General features: G+C 42.4%; 1 protein-coding gene across 1 annotated transcript in view; it reads right to left on the bottom strand.

Moving 5' to 3' along the window:
- The window catches only part of NRXN3 (neurexin 3), a 703,958-nt gene that overhangs the window by 353,778 nt on the left and 335,009 nt on the right, over positions 1–15,171 (bottom strand). The gene's annotated exons all lie outside the window — the stretch shown is intronic.

The following is a 15,171-nucleotide window of genomic DNA, read 5'->3' as shown; positions in this document are numbered from 1 at the left end:
CGCATGCAAATGTCTCGGCGCCGGCGAGCCAATGGGAGCGGCGGCAGCGCTGCGCAGAGGGACTGGCTGGCTCCGGGGAGAGGCGGGGCCGGGGCGCGGCACCGCCCCCGCCATTCATGCGCTCGTGCGGTCCCGCGCGCCCCCGGCCCCGCCTCTCCCCGGAGCCAGCCAGTCCCTCTGCGCAGCGCTGCCGGACCCGGCTCCGGAGCCGCCGCACGGGAACGGAGCCCGGCACCCAGCGGAGCCTGGCACCCAGCGGAGCCCCGAGCGGCCCCGGGCAAACGCGCCCACCGCGTCCTCCTCCCGTGCCGCTGTCCCGCTGGACCCCGAGGGCAGCCGGCGCGGGGAGCCCTCGGCCGCGGCGCGGGAATGGATGCGCTGAAGCGCTGAAGTGCCACCGTCCCGCCGCGCCGCCTGTCCCAGGGCTCGTCCTGCGGCCGCACCTGCTCAGGAGCAAACGAAGAACCAGGAACGATCGCGCTCTTTAAAACTCCCTGCGGCTCTTACCGATTTTTTTTTTTTTTTAAGGCTCCTGCAACAATAGGTGTAGTCCAAGCAGTAGTATTTGTACTTAATCCTCGGAGAGTGAGGAATGCAACCGGAGTTTGCAGCCCATAAATTAATAAAAAAATGCAGTACCTTTATCTAGTAATTTACTGCCTATCAATTTGCATGGCAAAAATCCCCAGCCACAGTGGGAAAGGCAAGCACCAGGAGTGAAGTGACTTACACTTATGATCACTCAGGGAGTCAATAAGGAGCTTTAGAAAAGGAGCCAGCCAGCCCCAGGACTCACCTCGCACTGCACTGCCTCCTTCCCTTTCATTTATTCATACAAACGAATAAATTGTTTATGACTGTAAGTTTTTTGTTTTCCCATCTAGAGCCGTGTTTGTAGGTGTGCAGGCATGCGCCTCTGAAAGCTGCTGTTTGACTCGACTATTCCCTAACACTGAGGAGCTCTGTTTGCTGTCATTGATCTCAATTTGGTACATGTCAGTAACTTCTAATGATCAGCCTGAGTTGCACACCTAATACTATTAATTGAGTCTGATATGCTTGTAATTTATTTTCTAGTAACTTATAGTATAAGTGATCTAAATCAGGGGCTAAAGCCTCCAGAAATGCTTTGCTGTTTTGCTGAGTTTAATCAGTGATTTTGAAAAGCAAGAATATTATCTTCACATTTATCTCCCATCTGCCACCTAAGAATCTCAGAGTGCTTTAAAATCTTTTATTAATGAAGCCGTTCAACAGCTTTAGGTATTGCTTTGCCATTCTGTAGATAAGGAAACAGAGGCTCAGTCATGTTGAGCCAGTGAGTGACTGATAGACATGGGAACTGAACAGACACTGAGATTCTCCCTCCCAAGCACTACATGCTGTTTTATAAACTATTTGACTGATTTGGTGGCCATGTGCTGGCCTTAAAACGTGAATATCAGCTTTCCTGACAATGGGACACCCAGGTGGTGACAGGACTGAGTACCCTGCAGTGCAGGTGCCTCCTGGATGGCAAGTTTGCAGTGCCACACAGAGGGCACAGAGCAGTTTTATCTGTGCAAAACAACTTTTCCTGGCCTTGAGTTTTGTTGAGGAAACTGAGGTTGCTGCCATACGTGTGGTGGGATATCACATACATAAATATGTACTTGGGGGAAGGGGGGAATGTAACCTGTCATCACACCTTGAAGGGCTGCTGACCCATGAGTCAGCACCCTTGAATCCCTCATCACATAAGTCCTAATTTTCACACAGTCCACAAACAAAGTACTCTGAATAATTTATTGTGTAGTTAAGCTGTAGGGAGCCTGATTTAGGGGAAGAGGGAAAGGACAGGTATTAAATACACATCACTGAGTAGCTGATTTGTAAAATAAAAGAAATCTGAGTGAGTTTCAGACCAGATAATTATAAGCAATGCAACAAAGATCTGCCTCCCATCATCTTACTTTCTGTTTTCTCTGGCTACAGCATTACAAAAAGGACAGAACGTGTCACACATTACAGGATCAGTCAAAGGGGCTACAGGTGCTACAGGTTTAAACACTGAGGACTCAGTGCTGCTTTTCCAGGAGGCGGGGGTGGAAAATTCATCACTTTGTGTGGAAAATATAAATGTTTTAGAAAGTGCAATTCTAGAGATAAGAGCAGGGGAACTGCATGGATACACTCCTTGCCCCTGTCCTGTTACTGAAAGAGAAGAAAACAGAAGAGGTTGTTTCTCTGACTAAACTGTGGTAGCATCCTTCAGCTTTTAATTCCCCTTTAACAGTCCAACAGGCCACATCCTCTTCTCCACACACAATCCTCTGTTCATGCTGCCCACTTACATCTTGGGTTGTTGTGGGAGGCAGAGCCCTCAATGGCCAATAAATTACCAAGCTCAAAAACAAATCACTGCTCCTTTTCCTCATTCAGTCTGCCACCAATCCTTCCCCACATAGAGAGGTACCAGCTTAAGTGCTGGTAGGATATACAAAGGTGAGCATCACTTCAGACTGCCCTGGCCAGAGACAGAAAATGCCTGGATAGTCCATGAACAGGAGAAATAGAGTGGCTGTGTATTGGCCCTCTGATGGGGATGTGCTCTACATTCTGCCTACCAACCTTCCTTTGTTGGAAACCAGTGGTTAAACTGCCTTAGGCAAAAATGAGAAGGGCCAAGAAAACCAAACTGTAGGAGTACACCATAAAAATAAATAATGAAAAAAGGCAAAACCTGTGAAGCTAGCTATAAATACATCACAGGATTCTGGTGACACCATAAAGTACTGGAACTTCACTTTGCCTTGCTTTATGAGATGTCAGTGGATGTATTTACTGCCCTGTAGTTCACAGGTGACTAATTTATTTAGCAGCACCACTGCAGGAAAAGGGCACATTTCAATTGCAGTCTTCCTCTTGGGTGGCAAGGGGAAGTTTATAGTCAGAAGTGAGATTTCAACATTATTCCCATTAGATTTACTTCAGAAGAGGCTGGCTTTGTTGTATTCATATTAGTTTATTTGATCTGGGTAAACATAGTCTTTCTAAATGCTCTTGTCCCTTCAGAACAAAGATGGAACCCCTTAAAAGATAATGGTTTCCATGATATGTTGTGCCCTACAAATATGTCTTTTTCCTACACAGCTGTTTCTTTCACTAAAAGAGCAGAGGGCCAATATAATCTGCAGAAATGAGAAATAATAAAACAATTGTTTCTGAGTTTTAGAATCCCAGAAAGAGACCCAGTCATCTTCAAGCCCAGTAAGGGTTTGTACTCTGCCTTATTTAAAGGAGCAAGTACAACTTTCTCTATGTTTCCTATTAAATCTTAGCTGTTAAATATTTTGTTGCACTCAGAACTGAAAAATCAGTGCTGCTGTAAAATCACAGATATTTTAAACTGGATCCAATGGGGAAAGTTGATTAGCATTTATCAGGGCAGGGTGCCTGCCAGAGAGAGGACAGCTTTGCCTCCACCAGTAGAGGCTAACAAGGTACAGTGTTAGTCAGTGCTTTGGTATATAATAAGGTTAAGAGAATAAGGTCAGCTAGAACAGCCTGTCACCCAGAAGCTTTTGCCAGACTGAACTGCTTCTCTCAAGGTTCAAAACAGTTCCATTATTTTTTTTAATGTACTTTTACAAAAACAAGGAGGGTGAAAATATGTCATACATATGATGTTAAAATACAGTTTTAAATAAACTAAACTAAAATAAACCAGAGGGAATTGCATGCTGCAGAGAGCTTAGGACTGGCATATAGACACCTTTGTCTTTAGCAAGCTATTTCAAATTCTGCTGACAACAGCAATGACCAAAAATCTGGTAAATTCCTCAGCACTGCTTGCAGAATTAACTGCTCTGAGACTAGTCCCTGGTGCCCCACTGTCCTTGTCATCACTGTCTCTCTGCAGGCAGCCTCAAGAGGCAGGACCCAGCAGCACCAAAAAATTATCAGTGTTTGCTCATCCAGAGCGAAAGGGGAGGGTTGCGCCAGGACAGGGCTGAGAGCAGGGCACACAGCTGCTGTTATGCAGTACTTTCCTTGTGTGCAGTACTTTTTTGCATACAACCAAGTTGCTGCAGTCTCTGTAGCTCTCAGCTTTATTCCGTATCTGGCAAAAAAAAAAAAAAAAGAAAAAAGAAAAGAAAAAGGAGCAACCTTTTCTCAGGGCTTCTGTGCTTTCCTTTAAAAACCACTAAGTCCAGTTACCTGCAAAAGTTGAAGCATATGTCTTACATGTTACCAGTAACAAAGGTCAGGTATTCTCTTTTCTGCTCAGCTCCAAGGGACCACAGATTGCCAAAAGCAACTAATATAGAAGCTTTAGAGCCTAGTTTTGTTCTCATTTATGTCAGGGTGAATAAACTCAACACAGCCAGTAGATTGACATCAGTGAAGGGAAATCTGACCCTTGGTGTTCATTTGTGAGAAGAAAAATGCAAGTTGATTACAACCAGGTAGTCTGGGCTAGCAGTAAGTTAGCCAAAAGCAATGGTAACCACTGAGACACAAATTCAGTTCTATCAAACATCCAATTTAAGGGCCAAAAATCTCATAAAGTTCAGACTTTCTGACACACTCAGAGTCCTATGTTGGTGGAAATAAGCAAGAACAAGTGCATGGCCACACAAGTACAGCAACATGTCTCTTTTTGATAAGCATTAATCAACTATAATTGGGAAAGAGGCAATGTCAGGATTTGCTAATGCAAATTGACAATAACATGTTAAAATTGCCTGTTTGCTGGCTAATGTGCCAAGGCTGATCCACTGTACTCAGCACTATGCAAACTAACACAAGCTGAGAGTCCCTTCCCTGGAGAGATTGCAGACTTGCTGGAAAGGCACGAGCCAACATATGTCAGAATAGCTTCATGAGCAAACAGTACCTTTTCTTGGCCAAAGTCTGCTAGTCTGCAAACCCATGAGAATGGAAGGCACTGGCAATAGTGCCTTGACACGGGAGTGTCTGTCCCATGCTTTCAGTCCTGAGCATGGGAGCTCTTCACTCCCTCATCCCTGGGAATTCTCCTTCACAGAAAGTGCTGCAGAGATACCCCTCACCACCCGCACAAAGCACCAGCAAGCATCCTCTCTCCCAAAGCTGCCTCAAAAATGAGGACAAAATCCTTCTCACACCTCCGATCTCCAGCAAATCAGCAATTATGAATGGGATTTGTGTTAAATAAAGGATGCTCAAGTTTAGTTTATTTCAATCATCATAAGGAGGTTCTGTTATTCAGGTACAAACCATCTTCCCTTCTGTCTCACCAACACTTTAGTTCCTGCCTCTGGGGTACTTCATCAAAGTGGGCTAAGCAGGCTCTAGTCTGCTCTTCAGCCATGTGCTCACAGGCAGACTCTGATCTCACAAGAGACAACTGATCTTCTGTGGCTGCAGAGCTTTTTCCTCCAGGAAGGTTGGAACTGCATCTATCTCTTACTCTCAGTAAAAGCTGGGCTCAATGGCAGCTGCTCAAAGCTTGTCAGGCAGAGAAACAGAACCTGCTTGGACTTCTTGTATCCCTTTCAGCAATGTGACTTTTTATCAAAGGTTTGTTCAGGCTCAGAAAGATTCTAGAAACTAAAAGACTAGCCAAGTTTGAAAAAATCAGAGTTGCCCAGTGTTTGACCTTATATAATTACTAAATTACCAATGAAGAAAAAGAGCTTAACAGTTTAATTTTCTGATCTTTCTTTCACAGTATTCACACTTCTACTACCTAAGTTTCACTAAGTGTATCAGTATAAAATGGTAGTGACCTGTAGAACTGGTTTCCATCATTGATAACAGCCCCCTCTTACACATCTGTGATTTACCCTGATTTTATGTTGAGCAAAATACATCTCTAGCCTAACCCCTAGCAACTGATACTATAGATCCATATGGCTACTACGTTTATGGAAACAAAAAAAATAGGTGTACCTTCTTATGTTTGGAATCAGTGTTGGCAAGTCTCAGGTGAAGGGGAACAGCCTGTTTCCAGCCTAGTGTGAGCCCTGCCTGGGATAACACACTGCTGTGATCCCCTGCCTTCAGTGACTCTTACAGCAGCAGGGGGTTAGATGCACCAGCACATCACAGATGTTGCCCACTGTAATTTTGTCTGTATCTATTCTGCAGATCTAGATCTGGAAGGTCTGCAAGCCGCGCCTTATACACCAGGGCAAATATTAATACTGCAGAACTAACATCTATGTTACAAATTCTTAGTGTGGAACACTTAGCTGGGAAATTATTTTTAAGAGTTCTGAGTTCTAAAATTTAAATATCAGCTGAAATACTAAAGTAGAAAGGCATAGAGAATAGATGGAGCTAAAATATCTGCTGAGATAAATAGGGAACCATTTTAATTTTACCCATGAAAGCAGAAAGAAGACTTATTTTTCCTTTTGCACTCAAAGAAATCTTGTCTGACACAGAAAGAAAAAGCTGGAAATACTGTTGCTCCTTTAAACTCACTTCTGTGCTAATGAAAAGTGAGTTCTCTAATATGCACTGTGCACAGGCTCCCCTCTGCTTCCCTTCTCTCTTCCATCTATCATTTTTGTCTGGCTTTTGCCTGTAATCACCTGTTCAACTCACAGCAATAACTTCCAGGTGACTGCTGTTTGCTGTGGTCATCCAGCCACCAAAAAAAAAAAAAAAAAAAAAAAAAAAAAAGAATAAAAGAATTAAAAGCAAAGAAAGATATAGGGGGAAAACCTTTCAATGCTCTGAGTGTCTCACCACCTGACAAAGAGCAAACTGATTCCAGCAGCCAAGCCTCCTTGTGTGGGAGCTGCTGGTAGGTGTAATTTCCTAAGATGTATACCTTGTCAGAATGCAGGAGATGAAAAGAAAAAGAAGGTCAGAGCAGCCAAAGCTAAAAATTTGAAGGACAAAAGAAGATGCTGTGGGGAACAACTCTTCTGCTTTTAACCCTGAAGGAGCCCGTTCTGCATGGTCTGAGTCAAATTACTTACCAGCTAGGTTGTAACAAACAAGAAGCTGTTAGATGGCCTTCCCCATGCCCAAAGGGGACAGCTGTTATTACAGGTGGTGCCTGTGCTACATGACCTGCACAGGTAGTACAAGTATACAGTCCAATTGCTCTCAGCCACAGTGGAAATGAACTTTTCCCCTCCAGGTAACTAGGCTCATAACAGACCAGACAGACCTGAAGAGGTTATATTGTCTCTCTCTCCACCAATGCAGTATAAACTTTGCCTACAACACTCTTGCTGATGTCCCAAGTGCAATGATGAAGAATCAAATCTCTGGAAGCAATATATACCAGCAACTTCGTGAATATATTTTTTCCCCTCCTTCTCAAGATTTGCCATAGTCAAAGAAGTCATGTGTGACATGTATGAACTAGAAACGCATTATTCAGGATATAATTAATCTTAGCTTTCCTTCTGCCCAGGTATAAACATACTAAAATATTGCAACTAACAGCAGTAGATAATATATTGCAACACTCTGATAGTATATATAGGCATCTCACTAAGTATATGAGCAACATGACCACCAAACAGGCAAACAAGACATAGTTATTTGCTCATAGGAGGCCTCCAGGCAACAAAAAGTTGCTACAAAGGACAAGATAAGCATAAGGGATGCAAACAGACAGGCATCCTGCTAACACACAAGAAGCACGTCTGGGGGAAAAAGAACAGGAGAAGCAGCACTGTTGGCAGTTGAAGATCCCATTTTTGGGAGATCAAAATAGCATTAAAGAATCAAGCACATAAAGGGTAATTGGATATGGAAGATGACAAGCCAGCATCACTTCCAACTTCTCTCATCCTTCTCTACTTCTCACTTCTTCTGCAGCTAAAGCAATCAAGAACTGTAGCTGTCAGTGCAAAGTGTAGAGAATCAGCTCTGTGGCACTGTATAGTCACAGTTAATTTAGGACATAAATATTAAAGAACACCAGTTCTGTAGTTTTATATATAAAGCAATAATTAATGATAACATTCGAGAATTAACCACTGGCATTAAGTGTGTTTCTATTCAATGAGTTTAGTTAAATTTTGGTTTAAAGTTCAAAACTGGCCTGATTTACTAGTGTTCTATATGTTCCCTTCCTAGCAATCTCTAATTCCCCAACATACAGTACACACACATTTTCAGTTGCATTATTGAGGTGTTATTTCTTCTCTGTCATCCAAGAAAGATTATTTCCTTCCTCTTTACAGATACTATTTGAAGACTTCTGCTATGTCCCTCCTCCCTAGACTAGGACATTTGCTCTATTGTTCCTTAGAAATCTATAGGGTTTAGACTCTGCTCATGATTGCTGGTTTCCTGGAGACTTTTTCAAAGTATCCACATTTTTCTTGAAGTGCAATGTCCCAGACTGGATGCAGTCCTTCAGATAAAGTCTTATGAGCACTGCATACACAAGAATAATTATTTCATGTATCTTATTGATGATACTCCTTTTTACATTCCCTATAAGGTGTTTGCCCCTCTTGCACAGGAGAGCTCATATTAGCACCCTGCTAGCTACTCCCAGTTATATATTTTGTAACGGAATTATATATTTTTTAATGGAAAATACCACTAAGCCCTGGTCCAGAGGCTCCTAGGCCTTTTGCACTGAGATTTTTAAAAGCTTTTGCAACTTTCAGAAAGTGCAGCTTCGGTCACTGCAGTATTATGCTGAGATGAGTAGTTATACAGCATCAGCTACCTGTTCCCTGCTGATATATGTAATACTTCCAAGGACAGGCCCTGGCTTCAAGGCATGCAATGCACCCACACAAACAAATCAAAGAGATGGAAGCAGAATACACTCTGGGTCCATTTGCAGCAACTCATCAGGGACCTTACTGAGATACTTGGTCTCCAGCAGAGAGGTTCAACAAAAGCACAATAGTGAGAATAAGGAGCACGAACTGCTTTAAAAACATCTCTCTCTTTGTGATGCACCTCCCTCTCCTGTCACTCCCCAGGGTCTCAAACTCCACCTACACAAGCTTCCCCAGAACTGCAGGTCTCCTGAGGCCCCAGCGGTCTCCTTGACTTGTCATATCCTCCAACTCACATGTAATTCAGAGTCTTCATAGTATTCACATGGATGCAAAAAGCCAAGTTCCTCAAACTGAACACTTCCCTTTACCCAGCACTATAGTCTTTGAGCAAAATGGGAGGCAAGGCACCTCACACAACAAAATCCCACTGGAGCTGCAAACACTACCAGAGCAAGTACAGTTACCAGGAGTACAAGGACCTTAAGGACCAGGCAGCCATACAAATTGGGATATGGAAACAAAGGGAAGGAGTAGCAAACTCCCTCAATGAGAGGCTGTATACAACAGATTAGGCATGAACTGCTACCAACATGGATGTACAATCTATTGGACAGAGCAAATAAAAAATCCAGCTACTCATTGTAAAGGGCCAAGGAAAAAAATAAAATCAGCAATGCAGGGGTTACACTTAGATGCATACAAACACATGTGCATGCACAAGAGCACACACATTTCTGCTCTGCTCTCTCCTCTGTAGCCTCTTTATCTCCTCCCCAGCCCATCAGCCCAGGACAGCTACAGAAGAAACAAAAAAGAAAAAAAAAGGAAAATAGTAAAATGCCTGGCATAACCTTGTAGAGGGAACTCACTTGAAGAACCACACTTCTTTACTTCTTCCATCTGAATTTTGAATTGGTCAGACAAAAGCCATCTGCACCCTGAACCAATATATCTCTCAAGTAACTCCTTAAGTTATAATTAGGTCTGCATAGTTTTAATTAGATGCCACATTTCACCCCACCTTGCCATTTTATTAGTCACCTAAAGTGAGCACTCAGGATGGCAACACAGTCTGCCACTGACTCGTCCAGGGTACTGGCAGAAGTATGGTGGGTATATGAGGGTGAAACAAATGTGAGTGGTCTTCAGGATGACTAACTGTGAATCATTTTGTTGCTGTCTTTATCTCTGCATTCTGATCTCCTCCTGCACAGAAATCTGAAGGTAGCTATTTTGTGACAGCCCAAGCTACCAAAAAAACCCCAAAGAGACAGAAAGCAGTATGTGATCAACAGAACAAGCAGATATACAGGTGCTCTGTATAACACATTTTCTTGCACTGAGACACTACTTACCCACTACCAGCCCCTACACTAGGTGTTATCACCAGAAACGTTGCAGCAGGCAGATAAAACAAGGGCATCTGATATTCCTGGTTACCTAAAAAATGTTTGTTCTACAAGCAGCAGAACTGCAGAAATAGCTGATTAGGAAATGAGGCTTTATGATTCCCTTTTGTTGTGTTGTGTGTGCCCTCCCCTGTTCACCACAATGCCACCACATGACCTTTGGTTCCCCCTGCATTCTCTCACACTCTCTCCTCTGATGTGCTCTGGTTTTTGTCCTATTTCCTTACTCCACTGTAACACCTTTCATTTCTTTTCCTTCTCATGTCTTGCTTTGGCTGAGAAGGGGTAGTCAGTGTGGATGCAGGTTCAGAGTTGCAAGCCTGCCTGCTAGTGGGCCAGCCCTTACACCTCAGCAGGGATGGGGAACAGGTTTTGGAGGAATTCAGTATCTCTGGGGCTTTAATGCTCCTGTCAAATGTGGTGGCTGCTGTCCAGGCAACCAAAGGGTGGTGGTCAAACAGAGGGATTGTAGAAGCATGGTTTCCCCATAAGAGCAGACAGAAATAACACTGCATTTCCACACTTGTACAGAATGGTCCAGAAGGAATCCTTCAAAACTGAGTAATTCTATTCCCCTTTGATCAAGCATTATTCTCCTCTAGAAATGGGAGATTTCATCTGGCACTGGCAGCAGGACCTAGACCAGCTAGACCCCAAAAGGTAGGATGCTGCTCTTCCACACTGCAAACATTGCTTCTGTATCAGAGCCAAACACTGAACAAAGCTTGCACTGGAAAGAGAAATCAATTATCTAATGAAGTTAGAGGAGAGAAGAAAATACTACACAGGCGTAAATTTCAAAACCAGTAGAACAGCACATTTCCAACTTCTGTCAGGGAAACGGGTGGCCTCTGAGGGAAGCCCCAAACTGTCTAATTATTTGTGGGTTCTTTGAAACCCTTTGACCCATCCCCAGAAAGAATGCTGAGCTGTAAAATACTTTTAACAAAATTTTCATCTAAGGAATAAAGCTGTAAAAAACTTCTGTTTTCAACAAAGGATGATCTAATAATTTGTGTTTTGTTTGTTGTTTGTTTTTAGCTTTTTGGGTTTTTTTTTTTTTTTTCCCAGCAAGCTGTACTGCAGCAAATCACTCTCATTATTGAGTTTTCTCAGGCCACTAGTTACAGGCTGAAAATAATACATATCCAGATGTTTATACAGAGCTTATCATAGCTAAGGTTACATAAATCATGGTAAAATAGGGTTAAAATCACACTAGACAAAGCACTGAGACAACCAGGCAAAAATCCCACTCTATCCAAATGGGACAGCTGGCATTTAGCAGGTATTTTTACCACCATCCATCTTCATTTTTCTCCTTATCTCCCATATTTGTAATGGCCCATCCCACCCTGCACAGTAACACACAGAGGCTCACCCACTCACTCCCATTTCTTCTCTCGCCAAGAAAAGCATCCTGGTGGGATTCAATCATTTGTTGTCCACAGAACTTCTGGTGTGTGTCTCTAAATAGCTGACATCTGGAGGAGCTATACCTTCCTTGGCACAAACAGATGCTGCTAAAGAACATGACAAAATGCCTCATTCTCAAAATATCTTCTCTCTTCCCCCTACTTCTTTCCAGCAAGGTTTTGTATTTTTTTTTCCGAGAGGGATTCACAGTCCACTTCATATAGTGACCAGCTTTCCCAGCTGTTGTTCCCAGGGACATAAAGAAACCACCAATGTAAAAGTATACACTGATAACAATCCATTATTTCTGCCCTCACATCTGTAACATACTCATAACTGTTTAGGAAGAATGCATCATTCTAGAATGCTGCTGCTGAGCCAGGGAAACAAGTGGAGTATTGGATTCTTTAATTACAAAACTCCACTTTCCTCTTTATTATTCAGAAAATTTTTATAGCAGCTAAAACAGAGGCTTCACAAACTAGAGAATTTTCTGTCTATACAAATATGTTTCACTTAATGATTCTTTCTGGCTCACAAACAAATAGGGAGTCTACAAGAATATGACCCTGATCTTGATATGATTAAAAGACTGAAAGAAATGCAGAAGGGGGAAAATGATACACGGATTTCCAGCTTGCCTCAATTTTGAATGCTTGATTTTTCAACAAAAACCCCAAATTACTCCAAGCAGGGTTGTTGTTGGCTTTTTTAACGTTCTCTCTCACACACATGCCAATCTATTCATGTTCATGTGTAACCTTTACTTCAGTGGAGTATGCTTTCATTCAAAAAATACAGCTAGCACATACACGCCTCAGGTCACCCAGGCAAAAGGAAGGCTAACAGCCAGCAAAGTGATGGGCAGCACAGATGCTCCTAAACTGATTAAATTGCTGTTGCTAGAACAAACACACCACAAGCCCTTTCCCTTTTGGTTTATTCAAGGTACCCTGTCATTCTTCTCCGGCCCCTTCCAAACTGCTCTTGTTAGCAGGTTGAGAGAATTAAGTTGACTCACTAATATTAACAGGTCTCTCTAATTCAATAGCAGCTTGTTCAGAGAATACCACCTGCCTTCTCTTTAAGCAAAAGATACTGAAACACAGCCAACACTTTAGCCAGCTGTTTCAAAAGCTAAAATTAGACACACCTGTTTTAACAGTTGTTTCAGCAGCTGGACATTGGGATTTGGATCATTCAGATTTACTCACAGCTTTTTCCCCTTAGAGCCAATAGTGCAATTTTAGTGTTTCATCCTGTGTTTAGAGAAATTTTATGCTGCAGGGGACGGTGTGAATGAATCAAAAGAGGTCAGAATGTTTCTCTTCCACATTGCTGGACTTTGCTACAATCCAAGAAAAACTGCCTTTTCAGTTCCTGCCTTCAGATTCCAATGGGATCGAGATATTCTGGTCTTGACCTAATATTATACAAGAACAGTATCTTGAAGCACCTATAAACCAATGTAATGATAAGCTGCAAGTATAAAATGGCAAGTTTGTGAGATTTGTACTCTCCATTTGCTGCAATGAGTTGGCAATGTTCATAGCTAAAGCCAGAAAGTGAATCCTGCCAACTTTTCCATGCAAAACCCACTTCCCCAGCATCCAAAGCACAACTGTCCCACCAGTTGTCTTCACATTCAAAGTGATCCCCCACTGCAGAAACCTATGTCATGCTGGAAACAAAAACCACTGAGATGTTATGAAAGAACTGACTGCAAAGTGAAAGACAAAATAAATTAAATCTTACTGAAATTACACTTTAAACACTTGCTAGAGCTGTTTCCAAGCTTCTGTATCTGACCAGGTTGCTTGAGAATCCAAAAACCTTGTCCTAAAAGGAAGGTTCAATTCCCTAAAATCGCAGTATTTCACAATCTAGTTCTGTTTTACTTTTTCCCTGAGGCAAAATCAATTTATACAGTGCTATCCAGACCCATTTATTGCCAAACTAGAGTCAAGCCCTCTGGTGTTGACTGTGGGACCAACTGGTAAACACGATCAGGGAGATAATCCACGTTACAAAAAAGCATGCAAAACCAGGAATTCCATAAATTTGTGTTACAGCTAAGAAAAAGACACAGAAGAATTCTCAAGACAGAAGTTACAGTTGGCCCTGTAGCCTTAGTGTTCCCATATAATCAGAAGCCATACATAAATTTGTAAACATGAGTGCACTGAGTCATATAAAAGTAAACATCTCACTGAGTATATACTCATTATGTACTCCCCTGGAATGGGCACCTGAGTGGTTTCAAAGAAAAGACACTTATGACATGAACCCAGAGAGGTAGCATGCACATCTATGGAGATTATTTATAATGTACATAAGTGCATGCAAGCATACAACCATGGCCACACATCTCTGTAGCCAAGGGAGCAGGGCCCTCAGAGCACACTGCACATTATCAGCTTCCCATCAAAACACACTGCAAATTTTCTAAGAGAAAGGGGCAAGGGCAGGGAGACTACTTGGCTGTCAAATCCAATAATAAATGCTTGTCAAGAGTGTTTTTGAGCAAAAGTGCTTGGAGAAGTGGGGCCACCATGATCAAACTGTCTGAGTTGAACTCAAGAGCAGGGAAGGCAGGAAAGACAGTGACACAAAGACTTTCTCCTCTTTCTGGGAAATAATGAACAAATCCTTCAGGGTAATTACTCTGTTACACCTGCTAGCCCTGCTCTCAAATCCATATGAGACAAAAGATGCTCCTATCTTCCCTCAGATTAAACGTGCCTTGTAAAAAAGCGATCAGAGATTGGCACGATAATTATCCTTCCTCATTAGAAAGCAAGCCCTGAACCTGACTGAATATGACTCCTCTGTCAAGGCCCTTTGTGAGCTCTAATAGAACCCAGCCAACATCAACAGGCACAACACTTCATGTGAACAAAACAAAGCAACATATCAAGTAATCTTGTCTTTTTAGATGCTTTTTCTATTCCAAGCCTGATAAGTGAGGTGGGAAGGTGCCAAATTCTTTTTTAACTAGTATAAATGAGCCTAAATGTCACAGAAGAGCCTTGTGAAAAGCTTTCTAAATGTTTTTCTCTCCCACATCTAAAATAGATTGCTCTTTTTTCTTTTTCTTTTCAATTAAAAAAGGCACACTCTCTCAGACCACTGCCTTTCACTATTCCAAGGGTCAGCCAGCTGTAGGGACCCAGAGAGCTTTCAGTATTTTTCTGGAGTACCATGTACCAATAGTGCAAGGGCACATCTATGCATATGGAAGCCAGAAAGAAGGGTAAACACATATATAAATACAGAGTTAAAAACTCTTCTGACAGGAGCATGAGCAAACCTGAAAGGCCTTTCTGTGACAGAACATACATGTTCCCTCTTCTTTTTTTTTTTTTTTAATGCATTTGGAGCATATTTGTTGCTTTGCTTCTTTTCTGTTAGCATGAATGTGAGCAGTGACTAGCCCCCAAGAACTCTGACCCCAGTGACTGCAGCACCACCATGGAAAGGGCAGTGCTGAGACAAAACACTACTCCTGGCACAGACAGGGCAGACAGGACAATCTCATTTGAAAGGGATGAGTGGGAACAGCTCAAGCTTCCACAGTGGTGCACATCTAGATATGACTGGTAGATAGAGCA

This window comes from Ammospiza nelsoni, chromosome 6, assembly GCF_027579445.1.
Source record: "Ammospiza nelsoni isolate bAmmNel1 chromosome 6, bAmmNel1.pri, whole genome shotgun sequence".
Classification (NCBI taxonomy): Eukaryota; Metazoa; Chordata; class Aves; order Passeriformes; family Passerellidae; genus Ammospiza; species Ammospiza nelsoni.
Note: the sequence above shows the minus strand (reverse complement) of the source record. Positions and strands in the feature narration are given on the sequence as shown.